Genomic DNA, 21959 nt, shown 5'->3' on the forward strand with positions numbered 1-21959 from the left:
TTATTTTTCCTTCTACCCTGAAGATGGAGGCGAGACGTTCCTCCGAAACGTCGGTTATCACCAAATCTACACGGTGCCACATCCCAGAAGACTGCTTTCTTCATAGTCACCGCCGTGAAAACCTCAAATCTTACATAATATATGTTTTGTATATATCTTACTATAACTGCAGTAATGTTGTGTGGATGGCGTGCACATACATGTATTTTCAGAAAAAGAATGAAGCTAAAATACCATATATAATTTTCAAGTTTCGCTGTTGTACTGCACGGGAGTGGGGGCACGCGGTAGCGTAGTTGATTGAGACACTATGCTACAAGCTGGAAGGTCGCGGGATCGAATCCCGATGAGGTGGATTTTTTCAATTGACATAATCCTTCCAGCCGCACTATGGCCCAGGGGTCGACTGAGCCTCCAACAGAAATGAATACCAGGAATATTCTTAGGGATAAAGGGCGGCCGGCTCTTAAGGCTGACAACCTCACCGCCATCTCTGAGCCGATTGTCTAGAAAGTGTGGGAACCTCAACATCTCANTGTGTCGTTCCTTTGCGCTGACAAGCGTAACGTCGTGGACGCCGTCCCGTCCGGCGACAGGACCCTGCGCGTCCACGAGGCACAGTCGCACCTTGCCGCCATGGCTGCAGCAATACACAACAGAACTGTCGCCGGCGATAAAGACATCTTCTTCTGCTGTGCACTTCAAACTTGGCACGAAGCTGTCGGCTGAATTATTTATAGTGCTTACACTTCGGAGATTACGTGGATGTGTGTCCGAAGGCGGGGTATGCGGGTATGAGCGGCACAACACCCTTATTACGCTTGTTTAATTGTTATGTCATCATCTGCCTTTCTTTGTACTTTGTACTTCCTAGACCACCAAAACCTCCACTTTTCAGGACCATCCTAAATTCCTCTTCTTGTCTCCTATTGGTTCGCTCCTTCGTCACGTGAGAACCCAGCGGTTTCATTCTCTTCCACGACGGAACAATTTTAACTTCCGTTTCCCTGCTTCTTCCTACTTAATACGAAATTGTCGGCCAGGCGATTACTCGGTATTCCACCTGCTTTCACGATGGTATCTTGCTTGGCTTTTTCGGCCTTGACGATGGAAGCATATTTTCGCCGCGAAAATTATCTTGATTTTAACAGACTACATGGCGTTATAACCTAGATGATAGTGCTCTTCATAACCACCGCTGTCAGAACCTAGAATCCTAGAATTCTTGTACAGTTCGAGTGAATCATGTCATATACTTCATGATAATATATTATTTTTCTTTCCTCCGCTATTTCCCCCTCCTGTTTCACGTAGTAGGTACTTTCTCCTTGTTCTTCATGGAGTTCGTAACTTCTCATTCTTCATGTAACGGGTAACCATAAGTTTTGTACCAGCTTCTGCGTCCCAGAGTTAGGTACTGTATGCCTTAACTCCACGGAGGTTGTACTTCACGGATTGAGGACTTTTATTTAGTTTTTAGAGACGGTCATTTCTTCTAATTCGTGCAATGAGTACCTTTTTTACTTCACGTAATACGCAGTCTTGTGTTTTATACAGTAGACATACTCCTATAATTCGTAGGTTGTGCATATCTTGTATTACATGGGTTATGTATATCTTGTTCTTCGTGGGTTGTGCATATCGTGTACTATACGGGATGTACATATCTTGTACTTCGTGGGTTGTGCATATATTGTACTTCGTGGGATGTGCATATCGTGTACTATATGGTATGTACATATCATGTACTTCGTGGGTTGTGCATATCTTGTAGTTTGTGGACTGTGCATATCGTGTACTCCGTGGGTTGTGAATATCTTGTACTACATGGGATGTGCGTATCTTGTACTTCGTGGACTGTGCATATCGTGTACTACATGGGATGTGCGTATCTTGTACTTCGTGGGTTGTGCATATCTTGTACTTCGTGGACTGTGCATATCTTGCACTTCGTAGGTTGTGCATATCTTGTACTTTGTGGGTTATGCATACCTTGTACTCCGTGGGTTGTGGATGGCTTGTAATACCTGAGATGTGCATATCTTATGCTTGGTGACATATGTGATGGATACTTTTTTTCGTTTCGTTCAGTGGGCGAGCATCTGTTTCATTTTCAGTTCACGGGATATGTGTGGGTGTCAGTTCCCTACCTCAAGGGATACATTCGGCTTGTCTCTCTACCTCTCTCTTCCTCTCGTCTTCTCACACATACTTGTACTGCTCTCCTTCGTACGTTCCTATCCGCTCTTTTATTCAGTCTTCTGATCCTTCCTCTCCTCTTCTTCCTCTTCTTCTTTTTCCTGGTGCAGAAGGTATACTCGTCTGATTCAGCTGCTTAATTGAACAGAAATCTTCTTTAACCTCCGGATGCATTGTCCCCCTTTCAGTTTCAGTCGAAATTCACTTTTAGGAGTAATATAATCTACTATTCCCCTACCTGGTTTAGTCACTGTTACATACAATGGAGAATATTTACTTATATGGCAAATAAATGAACGTTCTGTTAAAAACAATTTTTAGTGTAAGTATGCTCCCGTGTATGTAAAGTTGAACTCTTAAAATATTATGAAGATGAAATTAAGAATTTTGAAAAAATATGGTGAATATAATACACATGGGAGAGATTACAACCCCATACAGGATTTTGTTCTGAAATTTTGGGGGAAAGGACAAATTGTAGAACACAGTAATAAAAGGGAGGATAATATTAAAATAGGCCTCAGTTATAATTTTAGTGTGATTCTTTTGCCACAGTGTAAAGTCTAGGCACTTTCCACAGAAGGCTAGGAACTTCTTAACCAACCGAGAGATGCGGAGCTGCAGTTATAAACTGAGGCTGGTCGTGACGTCATGTAGGAAAAGTAAACTGAACTGTATTACGTCTTATGGTTATGTGCCACTATTGCTCTAGAGCTGATATCAGTTTTTGTACACGTAGACATTGCATTTCCTTGGGAAAGGATTTGTAGAATACTGTGACGTCATTCACTTACTAGCTGTTATAGCAGCTGCCTCTTCGAAAAGCAAGTGGAAGACAAAATGAAATATAAAGCAACATACGAGTAAAATATTTACACGTTGTTTATCCATCGTTATTTCTTGCATCAAGAATTTCCGCCATTACTGAAAGTCACGAGGCATCTTCTACATGTTCTTTCTTTCAGCAAGCCACAAGACAAACAAAATCGGTACATCTCACACAATTCCGCCATTGGACACAAGACTGAGCCAGTTCATGACACTCGGCTTTTCTGCAGGTGACTCTTAGTGTTATCCTATCATTCCCTTCCCTATTAACTACAGGCGCTCTCCTTATATGGGAAATAGTTGTGTTTTGGCCCCAAATTAAGTGTGCTTATGGTTCAGTTATTCAGTTATTCGGTATAGAAGGGGTGGGTTTCCCCATGCACCACAACTAATAGTATATTGTACGTTCCCCTTTAATTTCTACTGTCTCCATACCCTACCGATACTGGTACCCGCTATTTCCTCTTTCTGCCAGCGAGGTCGGCCCTCTACTGGCATTGGTACCCGATAACTTCCCCATCTACCGGAGGCATTGGAAACTACTTGAGCGGGAAACATTATGCCTAATTTTGCTCAGAGGTCTCCTAGAGACATGAGGATCTTTTACGTGCCGTAAATCTACGACACGGTACCCACGGCTTAAAGTCCCTCCCGGAGGACTTGTTCCCTGAATTTTTCCGCCCTTAAAAATTCCACCGGGTTTGAACCCGCGTACCTTGAGTCAGAGGTGGGAACATTATCCCTAGACTACGGAGGCCGCGTGCTTATGGTTACTAAGAAAGTATCTTAGCTACTGCCAGGAACTGAATCCTCAGCACACCTAACATGGCGGTCCAGCGGTCAGCACACTTACTTCAGTACTTGGCATGCTGTATTCTCGTGGTCCACTGAACAGTAGTTCTTGAATATGTTCTCGATGTCAGGATTTTAGAGGCACGCGGCATACCCAATTAGCAAGCTCATGTAAAACATGTTAAATTAATTATCATGTTACATTCGAAGTTGCAGTAGATCAGAAACACCTGGAAAGCTTCAAAATGTGGTGTTGGAGAAGGATGGAGAAGATCAGTTGGACCGATTATGTTAGAAATGAAGAAGTGTTAATTAGAGTCAGTGAGCAGAGGAATATCCTACAAAATAAGAAAACGGAAGGCTAATTGGATTGGTCATATCTTACGCAGTAACTGCCTTCTAAAAGAAGTTATTGAAGGAAAGATAGAGGGGCGAATAGAAGTGACAAGAAGACGTAAGAAGATGCTGGATGACCTTGGGGACAGAAGAGGATATTTTCATTTAAGGGAGAAAGCTCTAGATCGCATCAAGTGGAGGAACTGTTTCGGAAGAGACTGTGGACCTGTCGTCTTGACAGATTACTCATGAATGAATGAATGAATGAATTCGAAGTTCTTGTGGCGGTAACTGTGAAGACTACCGTCTTCTGGGATGTGACACCGTGTAGTCTGGTGGATACTTACAAAGATTTAGGAGGGAATTTGTTCTCTCTCTCCCGAATCTTCTTATTATTACGATTATTGTCATATATAATTTGGATGTATTTTGTCACTCGGAATATACGCTTGGGGTAGGTGATTTTGCATCACACTGAAACCCATACCTCCGTATAGACAGCAAAGAGCGCCATGTCTGTATTCCGCAGTTGTCATAACAAAGAGGAAATAAATGTATCCGGATTTCGTTGCCCATGATGGCGTCGTGTGTAACCGTTACTGCGTCATTTTGTAAAATATTCCGCAGTGCCCCATCCTACCTCTTCATGGTTATGAATAGTGCATTCCAGAATACATAACTATACAATTTTTTACGCATATTTCCGCAAAGAATATGTTTTGTCAAATCATGAAGTGATATTAATCAAATTCATAATATTAATTCTCGAAAGGCAGAAAAATCACAAAAGCAGAATTTTAATGTTTTTACTACTTCCTGCTATAGAATATTCTCATTAATGTTATATTGTTGTCACGTGATTGAGTGACTGTAGACAGAGTTTAGATTGGTAATTGGATTTATTGACCACGTACGGATTATAGCTACATGCAACTATAACAGTCTCACTGAATAACACACTCACGAATTTTACTGTAACTGCAGTATGCTTGAGGTCCTGTAGTCACTAGTCGTTTCCTAGTAACGGATTTTAACACTACTCTCTTACGTCCTTACAGTCTGACACATATCTAACAACTGAACTAAGCTCTAGTCGAATCGAGTCTTATATTACGACCGACGGTCAGTCGGCCAGTCTGTCTTGGAATGAAGCACCCATCTGGGGCTTACGAACAGATTTTTATCATTGACAGACTTGAGTGTTTGTTGATGTGAGGAGCTCTCTCTGACGAGAGGATGGGTGTCGTTCACAGTTTCTGCTGTTTCCCGCCAGAAAAGCCATTTTTGGGCCCGAGTCCCATGGGACTGTCTCAGATTCGACACTTCCGTTTTCGTCGCCTCCTACGAATCGCAGGGATACGGTGAAGGTATTCGAACCCACCACCACACGGGATGAGAACTAGAGAACAAAGCTTCTAAAGTTCGTCCAGCATATAACCTCTCAGCAAGGACCGCGTAGAAAACACCCTTATGGTTTGCATGTAAAGACCTCACTCAGTAACGGCTGCTTATGTATATATATATGCTTATTAAGTGTCTGTTGCCTAGCAGCAGATGTTGTTTCGAGGTCAATACTCAGCAACGGGTCTACACGTCACATTATTATTATTGTTGTGATAGTTATAATAGTGAAGGATATTATTTTAAACACGTGACTAATTTCGTTTCCATTTTTCATTTCTTTCTACAACAAAGGAAGAAAATTTTCTTACGCTCTTGATCTTGCGGAAGCTACAACTCTCAGAGTGGTCACCATATTTTATTCACGTGTTGCTTTCTCTTTTTTTTTTTACTCCCTCTAATTTACAATAGTACGAATGTATTGTAATAATTCATGAAACTCTTTTGGTTCTGAGTGCAAGCTCTTGCGGACACGTAATGCCTGTGTGTGTAGGTGACCCGTCCAGCTGGGTTGCACGATAAGTCATCTACCCCTGCCACTTGCAGGCACTGGCCCAATACCACAAATTCCAGCAGCTGTTACAGTCTTTCATTGCGTCAGTAAAGAAGAGAAAGATATTTTTTATCCATGTTAACGGTTCAGAGGTTGTTAATGTAATAGAAAAGACTTAACGGTTTAACTTAAATAAATCGCCAGAGATTATTAAAGCCAAACAGGAATTTTAGGTTATGTGGAAACAAGGAATTGGTGGTTTCATGCTTTGATATGCCTTGGTCTGCTATAGCCAGAAGTCATACAGACATGAACACAATTTCTTCTAGATTAAATTCATTGGAATTATTAACGTCCCATAAACGTAATTCTTACAAAGCGAAACCTTTGTTAAGTTCCTTCTTCCTTGGCACTACAGCCCCAGTGGGCCTGGGCCTACCTCCATGAACTTCTCCGTTCACTTTCGGTTTTCCTAATCTTACACATTCGGTAGGACACCTTGGGCGGGTGATTAGCTCGTCGCAAGGCCTCTACCTGTACACAAACACAGAAAAACGCACACACACAAACTAAACATCCATGCCCTGAGTGGGATTCGAACCCACGATCCCGGTTTTCAAACGAGCGAAGACAGTACATGCCTTAGACCGCTCGGCTACCGTGACCGGCCCCTTTATTAAGTACGGAAAGTTAAATATTTCTTATAGATATCAAAACATATTGACAACACATATGCATAGCTTAGAATAGACCGTGGACTGCTTTACAGAAAGGGGTTCGAATCTGGAAAGGAACAAGAATTATCACAACATTCATACCGACTCTAGAACAAGGAATCAAGCAACAGGAGAATAAAATGACCACTGACCTTCATCTTGTGCCGTGGCTAAGAATCCTGGGGGTTAAACCTTCACTTTCCCTTCCATCTTCATAGCGTGGTACTTAAATCAAGCACAGGGATTCATTTACTATTTCGCTCGCTTAGTGGGGGGTGAAGTCCAACTGGGTCTACTCGGCACGGGGCCACTGATTGGCCTATTGTACCCGTCCCGGGTGATTATGATGATGGACAATTTGGTGGAATGAAGATTGGCAGGGGAAACCGAAGTATTCGGAGAAAACCCGCCCCAACACCACCTTGTCCACCACAAATCCCACTTGAGCAGACCCGTGATCGAACCCGGGCCGCCGCGGTGGGAACCCAGCGACTGACCGCTTAAGCTATGGCGCGGCCCTCATTTGCTTATTACATAATATATCATTTTATTGCTGTTTCTTTACTGAAATATTTGCAGTAATGTTCTGTTTCTGCAATTATGCTAAATTGGCTTTTATTTAATTTCCATCATCCTACTTCTTATCGATGATTTAGTTTGAGGATATATATTGTTGCTCTCGTATTCTTTGCCGCGGGAATATATTTACCGAGTCGTTGCGTAATAGCGAACTCTATCCTGACTTCACTATTCCGGCTTTCGGGGTTCATGTCACAGTATTGTTAATTATACAACATTACATGCTTTGGTATCTGTTTGCCATTTTCAGGGGCAGCCAGTGTTAAAGAAATTTTACATAATTTACTTCGAATATTTTAAGCAAACCTATTACTTACTTACTCCTGGAGCTGAGCCCTTCTTGAGGAGCCGACAATTCTGCAGTTACTCCCATCTCCCATCAATTTGTGGAACCCGAAGGTTCATTGCCGTGTTCACAAGAGCCCTCCATTTGTCCCTATTCTGAGCCAGATCAATCCAATCCACACCATTCCATCCTATCTCTCTAAGATCCATTTTATTATTGTCCACCTACCTAAGCCTTGATCTTCCCAGTGGTCTCTTTCCTTCTGACTTTCCCACCAATATCCTATATGCATTCCTTTTCTCTGCCACATTCGTGCCACATGCCCTGCTCACCTGTTCCTCCTTGACTATTCATTCTAATTAAATAAATCAATATTATGTAAAATGTCGTTAGGTATTGGTTGTCTCTCAAGATGATCAGTTGAGATCAAACATGATGGAGTGTATTTATTTCATCACCAAAAATTTGATACCTTTGATGATAATGATATGTTGCTACTAGTAATGATCTTTTAGGTCTTGAATTCATACGCTATCTGTCTCTGAAAATAAAACAGTACCATTAAATAAAAAAGAAAAATTCTAACATTAAGATAAGCTACATTTATTGTTCACTAATAATCTTATCATCCAACGTCATATAATCCACATAATAGAAATCATTGCTGAATACAGCAGGAGTAATTCAAAATTTTTAATTAATTTTTTTTCAAGCTATATCCAGCCAATGAAGACTGATTCCTCCCAGACCGCATGATATTACTACGTACGGATTTCTTCTTGCGAGCGTCTCTAGCCATTCCAGTTACACGAATGGGATTACTAGTGATGTATTTAACTTTATTGTTCAGCAGAGTCAAAGAAATTAAGATTCTTTTGCTGATGTCTTATTAATTCAAGTTTCTTGAGGCATTTCGGGCCGCCTCTGTGGTCTAGTGGCCAGAGCTCCTGGCCACAGATCCAGAGGTCCCGGGTTCGATTCTCGGCGCTACCAGATTTTCTGAGAAGTAGCGGGTCTGGAACGGGGCCCACTCAGCCACGTGAAGATAACTGAGAGATAACTAATTGGGGTGGGAATCCGTTGCTCTGACCACGCGACACCCTCTATCCGCTAAAGTTGGCACTAACTTCGCCAACAAGCGGCGGTCGCTAGGTCGGTATAGTTCGCTTGCGGACTAAAGCCACGGAATTAGTTGTTTTTGCTGCTTGAGGCATATCATATATTGTATCTATCTTTATGTTAACATAAATACTGCACTCAGATAAACAGAGTTTCCGCTTGTTTACTTTCTTGGCTTAAATTTCGAAGCTGAAGATGGAAGCAATATATTCTTTCGAAACATCGATAAGATTCTACCAGACTTCACCACTTTAAGACTCCTAATATTGCTACTGAAAGAATCTAATTTCGTCATGGAAACGGAATAAATGCCAATAATTACAGACTTTAGTTTTAATACCTGATTATAGAACTTCAAATAAATTTTAAATTAACAGATAACCTTACCAATACAATAAAAGATAAACGCCCAAAGGAGCATCTGGCGCATGCGTATATCCGTTGATAAAGGTCATTGCAATAGGACCAGAGAGAATGAATCTACTGGGTTAGATGTAGCTAGAAGTGCCAACACTCTTTGCTTTGCTTCGGACCATAAATTGCTAGCTCCTAACAAGAAGCTCCGTTAATTGGATAAATGCTGCTGCTACTGCCAAGACAAGCTTTATTTTTTGTTCTCCGATTTATAGCTATCCCAGTATGACCAAATAACAAGGCGGTTCAGGGCAGTTGCTAACACTTCTCTTTAATTCTCACCCTAAGGATCCTGTGATGTGTGCGACTTGAGTCCATCACCGCTGTGACTCTGATGATTACAGTCACCTTCGATATGACGCTGTGTAGTCTGGTAGAAATTCGATGCTAAATTTATGCCATATAACATGGCGTTATAAACTCGTACTACAATAATGTTAATAGTGCAAGAGCTTTAAGCAAGTTGTGAGATATTAATTATTATTATAAATATTATTATTTAATTAGGAGCCGGGATAGCGTAGTCGGCACAGCGACTGGCTATGGGCTAGACGACCGAGGGTTCGGAGTTCGAGTCCTAGTAGGGTCAAGAATTTTCACCGCTCACCTCTAATTAGTACCGAGGTCAAGAAAATGTGTATCTATACATCCACTTCCCCATACGCCTTCATGGCGTGGAATTTAGTTAGTGAAGCACATGGACAAATTTACATTTTTACTTCACTTTTATTATTTAATTACAGTTATTAGTAGTTATTTTTTTCTCCCTCCTTTATTGACAATCAGATTGTACAATCTGTAAGTCAATGTGCTGACTAGTGTACAATTTAATAACTACGTGTATTTAATAGTTACAATCACTAGATATTGTTTCCAAAATTAAGAAGGAGAAGATTTTATTAAAAGTTCTATCTTCTGGGATATTCGCTTGCAACCTGCTTCAATATTATTCCTTGCTTGACTTACTTCTCGACCCTGAAGATAGAGAAAGCATGTTACTCCGAGACTTCCGTTGACTTTCAACGGACTACACGGCGTTATATCCCAGGATGTAAATCTCTATATAACCACTGCTGTGAGGACCACGAATCCTAAAACACTGCATTTCTTTGTATTTCTTTCCAGCCTTCTCCTCCGCTCTGCATCGTTTTATTTTTGAGACGGGATAAAGATTGGCATTAAAAATCTGAAATTCTAGAAGACAATAACAGAGTGAACGAGCTAGAATTATTAGGATATGCGTGTACATTCTAAATCTTTTCTTTTAGCGACTCCAACATGGCGAACTGCGCACTTGTGCGCCTATCTATTCATTACAGTGTCCTCAAAATCTAAGAAAGTAATTTACTTTCAGAAAGAAAGTGTATTTATTTAGAATTAAGTGAAAACACACATGGTAGACCTCTCATTAACATAATATATGTCTCCTGTTATGAATAAAGTGGAGAGGGTGTCCCTTCACAAAATATTTACTGTATTATATCTAAAAACGTCGTAGGCTTTTCACTCGCAACATGTTTTCACACACGATAAATATACATTATTATCAAAATGGTACATTTATATCCGTCAACATAAAAATTTAGGTAAAGTAATAATAAAATGTATTTACATTAATGTTAATCAGATCATACTATTTCGACCCCTATTTGGTCATTGTAATGCCGTGGTGCAGGGGGGCGTGGAGGTAGCCTCCTCTGCCACCACTGTTACGCCGCAAGTAGGGGGCCGTGGAGGTATCCCTCCTTGCCTCCACCGTCACTTGCTCTGTAAGGAGTTATCACAATCATCCTAGCTCACCTTTAACTAGGATTCTCCTATTTCGGGGTTTCCTTCTCGGTAAAAGCTGCCACCATCTATTATGTGTCCTTTCGATTGTGGGCACCACTCTCTGGCATATAGTCATAGCTCCTTGACCACTCCTCCCGTAGTTTACAGGTAGTTACATGTAACCCCTTCTATNTTTGTTTAATATAGATCCATACTGTTCTTCAGCTTTGACTATATGATTATGCTATTATTCCTTAGTGGTGATCCTGTGATTTCTTTACTCTTCGGCTTAAACCGTATTGGTATAAAATTAAATTAGAGTTAGTTACAATTAATTTAATATTAACTAAAACTAAAGTAAATACGTAATTTGATAATTTAATAAGAACCCAAACACAGTAGGCTGTGATATTAAAATTCTTTTAACTTTAATCTTAGTTAATTTTAAATTAATTACAATTCCAAACCCCGTCTATAATCACTCATACACGTGACATTATTATCATTATTATTAGTAGTAAGNCCCTTCTATCTGAGGATACCGCTAACCTCTCTGTCTCTGTCTGTCTTTCTTGCCTTCGGCTGCCACTGCGGCCTGTGTCAGTTCAGCCCACGCTTGGTCAGGATTGCTTGGGATTGGAGGTGGGTAAGTTGATTGTAGATGTGAATCACAATCCCGGCACATCCTACTCTATCTACTCTATCTATTTACAGTTTTGTATTTACACAATTTACAATATTTACATTATTGAACAAGGCCGACCCTTAGTCGGGATTACATATTGAATTAACTTTCGGCTACACTAGGAGCCTCCCCCTTCGGGGATGTAAAACTGGAGTCTCTCTCTCTCTTCGACTTGACTAATGAGGTTATACAAGTCCTCCCGTTAACATAATCTTCTCCCGGCACATTTCTTACTACTCATATATATATCTGGTTACACTCTCCGTCGTAAGGTCTCTTCTGACATAATCTACCCTTAGTTATATTTATATATCAAATTCCCATATACTATCTTTACCCTACATACTAACCATACCCTAACACATATACTATAAAACCTTCTTGCCTGACGCACATCCTAAGCGCTTACATAATTCTATTATCCTCCCCTAAGGGCTCACCGGGTACACTGAAGTTTGCACATTAAATTAACTCAACAACACTGTTATCANGCAATACTATTAAACACAATATTATCAAGCAGCATGGCTGTTATGCGTAAATAAACTTACGTGAAGTACAAGATGCCGGCCCACTACCTCCGCTGGTCGTACCCATGTTGAAGAGAGCCTTCGGCTGACAACCGAATTTTATGAGTTAGAACATGTCCCAAGTCCCCCGAAATTCCCTAATTTATAGTTTTAATTAGCTGATTCGGCATTGACGACAGAGGGTTGGTACTCCTACCCGGTGTCCCCAATCCTCATAGTAACATTCTCATTGGTTCTCATGGGTGGTTGTGGGCGGACCCCTTGCGTCTTATTGCTGTGTATGCGGTCTCTTACGATTAATCCAGTGACCGAGTGAGGCAAGCTCTTGCTCTGCGATTACACAGACTTGCTGAGCATCCACATTCTTAACCTAATTGCCAGTCCTGGTGTTTACAATTTACTGTAATGACTGCGAAACGCTTTTCGCAAGTCTCTAACTTTTGGGTAATACCATACCCTCTCCAATCTCAAATTTGGGCCATAACAGTCATGATCATGTCTATTTCTCTGTACTTAATGCTTAAGTTTTGTTTAATATAGATCCATACTGTTCTTCAGCTTTGACTATATGATTATGCTATTATTCCTTAGTGGTGATCCTGTGATTTCTTTACTCTTCGGCTTAAACCGTATTGGTATCAAATTAAATTAGAGTTAGTTACAATTAATTTAATATTAACTAAAACTAAAGTAAATACGTAATTTGATAATTTAATAAGAACCCAAACACAGTAGGCTGTGATATTAAAATTCTTTTAACTTTAATCTTAGTTAATTTTAAATTAATTACAATTCCAAACCCCGTCTATAATCACTCATACACGTGACATTATTATCATTATTATTAGTAGTAAGCCTGAGAGGAATTTTAATAGTTTTCAGTAATTATGTTGTTGCGCGCCGGGGGGGTAGCCTACCTTGCAGAACATATCAGCCTCCTTCATTTCCTCCCTACTACCACAGCCTCCCATACCCCTGACGGCATCATAAATGTCTAGCAGTGTTTAATAATGTAAGCTTTATTTAGCGGTATTACAGGCCCCGCTCCCACACCAATCTTTCAGCTTCCCGGAACAACAACCAGGCAGCGCTCACAAGCATTGTTTTCTCAGTAAACGTCTTTTCTAACCTCCTCCTCTATCACACCTTCAAGAAAATCATTTTCACTCAACCGCATTCCTGCAAAACAAGTGTCACAGTAGGAATGACACTTAACGACCACGCTTTTTGGGTTGAAAGGACAGGAAACAAGCGTGAAATAGCAAACGACGTTTCGGCACAAATGAAATCATCACACAGTTCTCATCGCCGCTTCCAATCAGCTTCATTTTCTCCATTATCATTACTACCTTTACCACCTTCCTCAAATTTACCATTATCCTACTTAACGGTTTAACAGTACGATAATATCATAGTCTCATATCCCGTAGCTGCTCTGTTCGAATCCCGGCAGAGACAACTTTTATCCTGAATGAGATCCCTCGTGGTTTTTCCCCCAGTCCACCCAGAAAAGTGATAGAGTTTTACCAGGAAAGATATCATCGAAATCCTTTCCAGTTTATCGGTTATGTCATCATAAAATTCGAAGCAATACAGCCGATATAATAAAAGAATCGTAAAACAGCTCACCATCACCACATAATCATCGTTTTCATCACCGTTTCCAAAATATGCTAATAATTTTGGTCTTCATTCCACATGCTCATCATTAACACATCATCACTACCATCATTAATCATTTCTACGGTCGCATTCTCTGCTTCCGGCACAGGAAGATGATCCTCGTCATCATAACAGCGCTGTTACGCCATCAGTTGTTTTTCTGACTGTAACTACATAGTCTCAGTGTAGAGTGTGTGAATTAGCAATAGCGCTGTAGTTACTTGTAGTCACGATCTGTATGAGTTCAGTAATTCCAATTATCCAAACCCCGTCTATGGTCACTCATACACGTGACATATTAGAAAGGAAAGTTGCAGGCATTCTTTCTGTCATTCGCAAAAATGAAATAAAATTATGTTTATATCTTCCTTTAAATCGTTCGCCTCTTTCAGGCTTTATGTACTCATCTCTCGTATCATTGAAGGAATTTATCTAAGTCCTTTCAAAGCTTCCATAGCAGGAAATTTCGCTCCACCACTGAAGTAAATTGAGGGACTATATATCGAGAGAAGACACGTAAATTTGAAATACGATACAATGCTACATTTCTATATCAACTTCAAGCCTTCTCTTATGGTAATGCTAGTCCTTGGCATCAGGCACTTGGCTTCCTTGATCGAAAGGAAAAGAGATATGCTCTCTCTGGCTTAGAATGACGTTCGAATACCTCCCAGGAGTACAGTACCGTATAAAGTTTCTCCACTTGACACTACGGAAATATCAGTCTCTAGAATGAGTACTTTGCTAGGGCTGAACAGAATATGAAACACTATCAGGTATCTGGCAGATATTTTGTATCAAGTATTGGGATTGAGATATTCACAACGCTGACTGCTACGAGAATCATTTTGTAAGATGTGACGCCGTATAGTCCGGAAGAAAATTTGCCGAAGTTACAGAGGAACGTCGGGAAAACTCCATCAGTCTATGATGTATTGCATCCCAAAATGTAGTGTTCTTATTACTTATACTTTACATATGTAGCTGTACGTATGTACATCCACACATATGTACTTATATACAGATATACGTACACATGTATAAATATCTATATGCACACGGCCGGTCACGGTAGCCGAGCGGTCTAAGGCATGTACTGTCTTCCCTCGTTCGGAAGCAAGATTCGTCGGTTCGAATCACACTCAGGGCATGGATGTTTGGTATGTGTATATGTTTTTCTGTGTTTATATAGAGGCCTTGCGACGTGCTGACCACTCGTCCAATGAGTCATACCGTCTGTAAAATGATCATTAAACTGAAAAAATCAGACACCAGGGCCCAAGGCGGCTGTAGAGTCAGTGAAAAAAAAATGTGCACGCAGGAAATAAACCTGAATATTTACCACCAATACAGAAAATGCTCGTGTAATAGACAATGCAGTTGTCCTGAACAAGTAGAACTGCGCAGGATTATGAGACAGTTCGGCCTATGTTTCTGAAACAACACAGGAAACTCGTAATTTGTCTCATCCTGTACAAATTAATTACCGTCCAATTTTTCACAATTACAATAAGATAAATCCGAAATGACTATATCCCTACCAAGTTCAGTCGTCTACAATTCATTCTATTATCACCATTTCCTCCCACAACTCCTTATTTCATAATATACTATCACTGATACCAGATCATGCCATTCTCTTACGGAAACCCCTTATTTAAGTTATGGTGATTTATTCCACTACTCCTAGTGTTCACTTTTAGCTGTGATGACCTCTATTTATTCACTCGAGAATAGTTTTACAATGAAACTGACTTCTTTCATGCATTTGCTCGAACATAATTCGATTCGAAGAGTTTTTCTACTTGCAGAAGATATTATTCGTGTTTAACTTGTTAATATATCATCAAGATTGAAAAGATGGTGATCCAGTGAAACTGCAATGTGTTGAAGACAGACAGGTTTCCGCTGTAGTCAGCTGAATGTGTAGCCACGGCGGAGGGATATTTATGTAGCTCTAGCGAAGTAACAATTGCAGCACATGGAAGATGGAATGCAGACAGAAGAGAGAGTCTACTACGGTTCCATTTTAACAAAATTAGGTAAACCTAAAGCGGCGAACTAGCAGCTGAAGAGAAGCATATATTTACAAAGGAAAAGTGTATATTGCATAGAGCAAGAGTGATTTATGGGACGAAAACTTTTCCGAGAGAATTAAAATTTAAGTTCATTCGCAAACAACATAAATTAATAACACATTTCTCTTGCAAAGTTTATATTACTTTATCTTGTTGAGAATTTTCATACATTTATGTAACTCGAACTCATAATATCGTGTTCAAAAGGGTAAATCATTTGACCCTCTCTGAGGAAGTTAACTCTAAGCCTTACACCACATTTCTGAAAGACAGATGTAATAATGTCTTTTAAGATTAAGTTTTATGAGTGTGAAACTTGGTCTCTTGACATTAAGGGAGGGACATAGACGGAGGGTGTTTGAGAACAGGGTGCTGAGGAGAATATTTGGGCTGAAGAGAGATGAAGTGACAGGAGGTTGGAGAAAATTGCATAATCAGGAGCTTCACAACTTGTACTCTTCTCCAAGTAAAATTAGAATGATCAAGTCAAGGAGGATGAGATGGGCAGGGTACGTAGCACGAATGGCGGAGAGGAGAAATGCATATGGGATATTGGTGGGAAAGCCAGAAGGAAAGAGAACACTGGGAAGACCAAGACGCAGATGGGTGGACAATATTAAGATGGATCTTAGAGAGATAGGATGAGATGTTATGGAGTGGGTCTATCTGGCTCATGGTAGGGATCGGTGGAGGACTCTTCTGAACACGGTAATGAACCTTTGGGTTCCATAAAATGCTGGGAAGTTCTTGAATAGTTGCACAATTGGCGGCTCCTCCAGAAGGGTTCAGCTCCATGAGTGAGTGAAGCGTAAGTCTTTCAAATGTTTTTCCCTTATGGGTTTTGAACATAAGCCTTTTGTATATATTTATCTTCTGCACATAATTCTACACTAAATAAGGAAGCTGTACGTTCCTCCGAAACATAGGTAAACTTCTACCAGACTACACGGCATCACATCCCATATAATAATACCGGCATTAGAACATTATATCCAACAATTTTATGCATTTTAGTTCCTTCCACAGTGATTTTCCGTGTGTCAGATAAACGTTCTGATTTGCCTATAAACTTATCTTTCCGATACAATCATTTGCCGATAAATGAGTAAATGATTCAGTTTAATGCAATTCTAGACCAGCCTTACTGTTCAGCCACTGCTGTCCAAGCCAAGTTCCATATGATAGGGGCTTTTGTTGAAGACTCCTGTCTGTTTCTCTATTCTTACGCCGTGGCAAGTCCGGCAAGTCTTGTGCAACTTTCCACAACTTGACCAGAATCCTGGAGCTGCCAGAGTTCAGAGGGAAGGGTATGTCTGTCCGCGGATGGTAAGTCTGACCGCCCGGACTAGTTCACTGCTGCCCGTCATGAATAAATCATGGTCCTGGGTTCTGCATTATGACAAAATATAGATCTTCATGTGTGTAGGTAGAAGAAGGAACAGTGAATAGAGCAAGTCGAGAGAACTGACCTTCACTCTCTGAAGTCTCCTCTGTGAGCAGTCTGGGTGAAACGCTACCTCCAATTCTGCTACTACGTAGCCCAATTTCATTCTTTTCTTTATCTAAGTTTGAACATTCACATCAGATCTGTTGAATAAGACTTGTAGGTACGGAACAGATTTGTGTAGCAGTAATGCTATAAACAAAGGTTAGTCGCTGGCTTCCCACCGTGGCGGCCCGGTTTCGATCCCGGGTCTGGTGAAGTGGGATTTGTGGTACACAAAGTGGCGCTGGTGCGGGTTTTCTCCGAGTACTTCTGTTTCCCCTGTCAATCTTCATTCCACCAAATTATCCATTATCATAATCGCCCGGGGCAGGTTACAATAGGCAAATCTGTGGCCGCCGTGCCGAGTGGACCCAGTTGGACTCCATTCCCCACAACGCGAGTTTGTTTTTTTATTTATTTTGATTGCTAATTTACAATCTACTCTATTGACATCAGAGCAATAATTAAATGTTCGGGCGCCATAGTAGCTTGTTGTGATTACCATCCACTGATGGTCTTCACGCGTCTCCTAGGTTAGGTCTTCCGGCCAAAGGCGTTGGAGTCTTCTGTTCGCCAGGGGTTGAGCGGCGAGTTTATTTATTAAAAATAAAGGGGCGAAAGGACTTTTCCTTGAAAAGGATCATAATCTTAGTGTGTGGTGTTTCATCCGCTGATTGTTCTCAGTGCGTCATTCCTTAAAAGGATATTTATATAAAAATATTCATCAATTGTTTTCGTAAACACGTGGTCGCTCCCCATTGGATAGGCCTCCGCTCCTTTGTCATCCAATTGTGACTGTGAAATCTATTTAAGAAGTACCAATCACCATAAAGAAATAAGCAGAGAGGATGAGAACTTCTATGTTTTGTAGAACTTTGGGAAATCTTTGTCATTCTGTTCCCGAAAGCTGAAATCATGCATTGGGTGATTATCATTTTGTCTACACAATGCTCCATCCACCCATCCACCCAGGATTTTCTGCCCACAGACTGCACATATCAAAACGTATTCACTGATACAAAACAAATTCAACCCTAGCGTGGGAGTATATAAATGGGGAGTACTGAATACTTTCCCTGTTTATTCACTCGATGATTCTCAAATTCATGATCATTAGTTTGAGTGCTATTTATACAAGCTGCGTCCGTCACAGATATACAGGTTGTCCCAAAAGTCAGTTAACCTAAAACATTCTATCGTATGAACAAGAGTGTTCATGTTTAAACCTGTCACTCAATTTGTAGAACGGTATCATAGCGTCATGAGTTGTGTACTGAACATGGAGGTTCTCATTTCGAACACTTTCTGTGAATCTGATAAGTAATATGGATATTTCTAATGTGTTTTAATGTACAATTTACAAACCAGTTAACTCATTTTAGGTCAGTCTGTATTTAGTGACTACATATGTGTTATTGCAGACACAGATAGCCGGGTACCTTAAAGCATGTTTAATGTAGCATGTAGGCCGCGAAAGAAGTAAATATGAAACGGCCATTGATAAGTAACGGCTCCGAAATCGAGGATGTTTCCAATTGCACTGCAACATATAAAGGATATCATCCGTATTTATTAAAGTACACGTCAATAATGCAACAATATAAAAGACATAACGAATTTGTCACTCACTAAAATGTATTTTAATACTATCTGGTGTTAAAATCATTGAAATGTCAATAGAACACTAAATGTATATTTTATACAATAAAAGTGATTATCAAAATTTCTTAAATGTCTCTAGTTTTACATATATTTTTTATAGCTTTACTACATGTTTCGGCCTCACGTGGACGATCATCAGGTGATTTTTCTTTTGGGGGAGACCACTGCACTGTTCATGTGTTCACCGTGCTCCCGTGCACGTCCATGTTTAGTTCAGGCTCATGACTAGAATGTTATAGTTGCATTCGTTTGCGGCTATTTGTAGTTTTTGTGTGTCGTATTTTCTTGTGTATGTGTCACTGTTGCGGTCTTTCTGTATACTCCACCGCGGCGGGCCGGGTTCAAACCCGGGTCTGGTCAAGTGGGATTTGTGGTGGACAAAGTGGTGCTGGGGTAAGTTTTCTCCGAGTACTTCTGTTTCCCCTGCCAATCTTCATTCCACAAAATTCTCCGTCATCATAATCACCCGGTGCAGGTACAATAGGCCAATCAATGGCCGCCATGCCGAGTGGACCCAACTGGACTCAACCCCCCCCCCCCAGTCTTCAACATTGACAATTTTCTTTTCTGACTACTTCCATTCACACAATNTCAACCCCCCCCCCCCAGTATTCAAATTTGAAAATTTTAATTTCTGCATACTTTCTATATAATAATTAATAATGATAACAGAGTATAATAATTTTAGGTGTCTCTTAAACGCAAGAAGAACATTAAGGTTTCTAATAGGAGTTGTAAAAAGATAACGTATGATTATAATCTTCATGAATAATGCAGGTCTCTTATTTGTATTCGGAGCCTGGAATGAAGGAAACTTGCCGGCTGGGTGACAAGATGTATGCAATATTATGGAAAAGTTTTCAAGATAATATTAAAATGAATGTAAGTGAAATAATATTGCGGAGACTGATATAGATGTCACTAGTTGATGTGTTAGAGGTGATGAAATTCCGGGTTCCGTTACCGCATGGTTAGTTCAATAAATCTGGAAAAAAGAAACAAGAAAACGTAGCGTGGTACGGGGTAGTTGAACGTTTATAGAGATATTTTAAATGCATGTTCGTAATCTTCCGCCATAACTCGTTGCATGTGATACAGGTCAGAATGAAACCGATAATTAATATACTATATCACATGCGGTACAAATGTTGTTAGTTTATATTTATGCAAAAGTGAACTCAGTTCAAATTAATATTTCAAGAGTGCGTATAGGCTCCGCTTGCAGCTCGGCATGTACCCACACTGCAATCCAGTATTTGTTGTCAGTCCTGAAATTACGTATCTTTTGTAACTCTCGCTTTAATTATTACCATATTAGCTGAAACATACGGAACGTACTTAGGTAACTGTAGCTTCAGTTTTGCCATATTTTCTTGAACGTAGCTTAGGTAACTGTAGCTTCAATGGTGCCATATTTCCTGGAACGTAGCTCAGGTAACTGTAGCTTCAGATGGTGCCATATTTCCAGGAACTTAGCTTAGGTAACTGTAGCTTCAATGGTGCCATATTTCCTGAAACGTATCTTAGGTAACTGTGACTTCAGATGGTGCCATATTTCCTTGAACGTAGCTTAGGTAACTGTAGCTTCAGATGGTGCCATATTTCCTGAAACGTATCTTACGTAACTGTAGCTTCAGATGGTGCCATATTTCCTGAAACGTAGCTTAGGTGACTGTAGCTTCAATGGTGCCATATTTCCTGAAACGTAGCTTCAGATGGTACCATATTTCCTGGAACGTAGCTTAGGTAACTGTAGCTTCAATGGCCATATTTCCTGAAACGTAGCTCAAGTAACTGTAGCTTCAGATGGTGCCATATTTGCTGAAATATACTCGAATCTTAGGTAACTGTATTTTCAGTGTTTCAATATTTGCTGATATATACTCGAATCTTAGCTTCAGTGTTGCCATATTTGCTGATATATGTCTTAGGTAATTTTAGCTTTAATGCTGTAATATTTGCTCAAACCTATCTTACGTAATTGTAGCTTCAATATTACAATATTTGCTGAAATATATCTTAGGTAAGTATAGCTTCAGTGTTGCCATATTTGCTGAAATGTATCTCATGTAAATGTAGCTTCAGTTGTCTCCATTCTAGTTTAAATGCACAACATTACTGAGGGCAGACACAGCTAGGAAATCATGTTATATAGTACTCCTCTGCACTCTTTCTCAGTCGATTTGAAGGTAAATAGAAATCTGCTGGTGTATTTAATATATTTTATACCAATAAATATAATAAATATTACAAATTTTCTTCTGTTTTATAATGACAAGTGATCATGAGATATTGAAGCAGTTTTAATAAATATTCAAGGTAATTTACAGGCAGAAGGTTCCTGTAACCGGTAAAGCATTTTGCTTGAAAGATTGCACCACTTTTATCTCCTTGTTTACATGTATATTTCATGAGGCGATTTGGAGAGAACAAAAGATCAATGTTAAACATAGCGTTTGTATTGTGTGTGGTTCGTTCTGTAAACTGCTGTATGTGCTTGCATGTACATATATAAATAACGCAGAAGAGTATGTATTTTCGGCTGAGTGGACCCCGTTCCAGACCCACTACTTCTCAGAATATCTGGTAGCTACGGGAATCGAACCCGGACCTCTGGATCTGTAGCCCGGAACTCTGACCACTAGACCACACAGGCGGTCCACGTACGTTAAATATGAAATGACATAATTTTTACACAATAATTTGAAGGACACGTATTAATTACATTGCGAATATGAACAGCAGGCGTTGTTTCATAATCACTTCCGGATTTGCAGAAAGATAATTTGAGAGGATTGGTGACGTCTGACGCAGGGAATCGTTTCCGAATGCTGAACACGAATATTATCCAGCGCACCGCAGTGCCTGGATTTTGCAAGACTTGAATTTTATATTTTGACAGAGATAAATGTCATGCTTTGAA

The 21959-nt window shown here is 40.1% G+C and overlaps 1 long non-coding RNA gene across 1 annotated transcript in view; it reads left to right on the plus strand.

Annotated features, from left to right (window-relative positions):
- The window catches only part of LOC117282944, a 310877-nt gene that overhangs the window by 51536 nt on the left and 237382 nt on the right, over positions 1 to 21959 (plus strand). The gene's annotated exons all lie outside the window — the stretch shown is intronic.

The sequence above is a fragment of the Cryptotermes secundus genome, unplaced genomic scaffold, assembly GCF_002891405.2.
Source record: "Cryptotermes secundus unplaced genomic scaffold, Csec_1.0 scaffold55, whole genome shotgun sequence".
Classification (NCBI taxonomy): Eukaryota; Metazoa; Arthropoda; class Insecta; order Blattodea; family Kalotermitidae; genus Cryptotermes; species Cryptotermes secundus.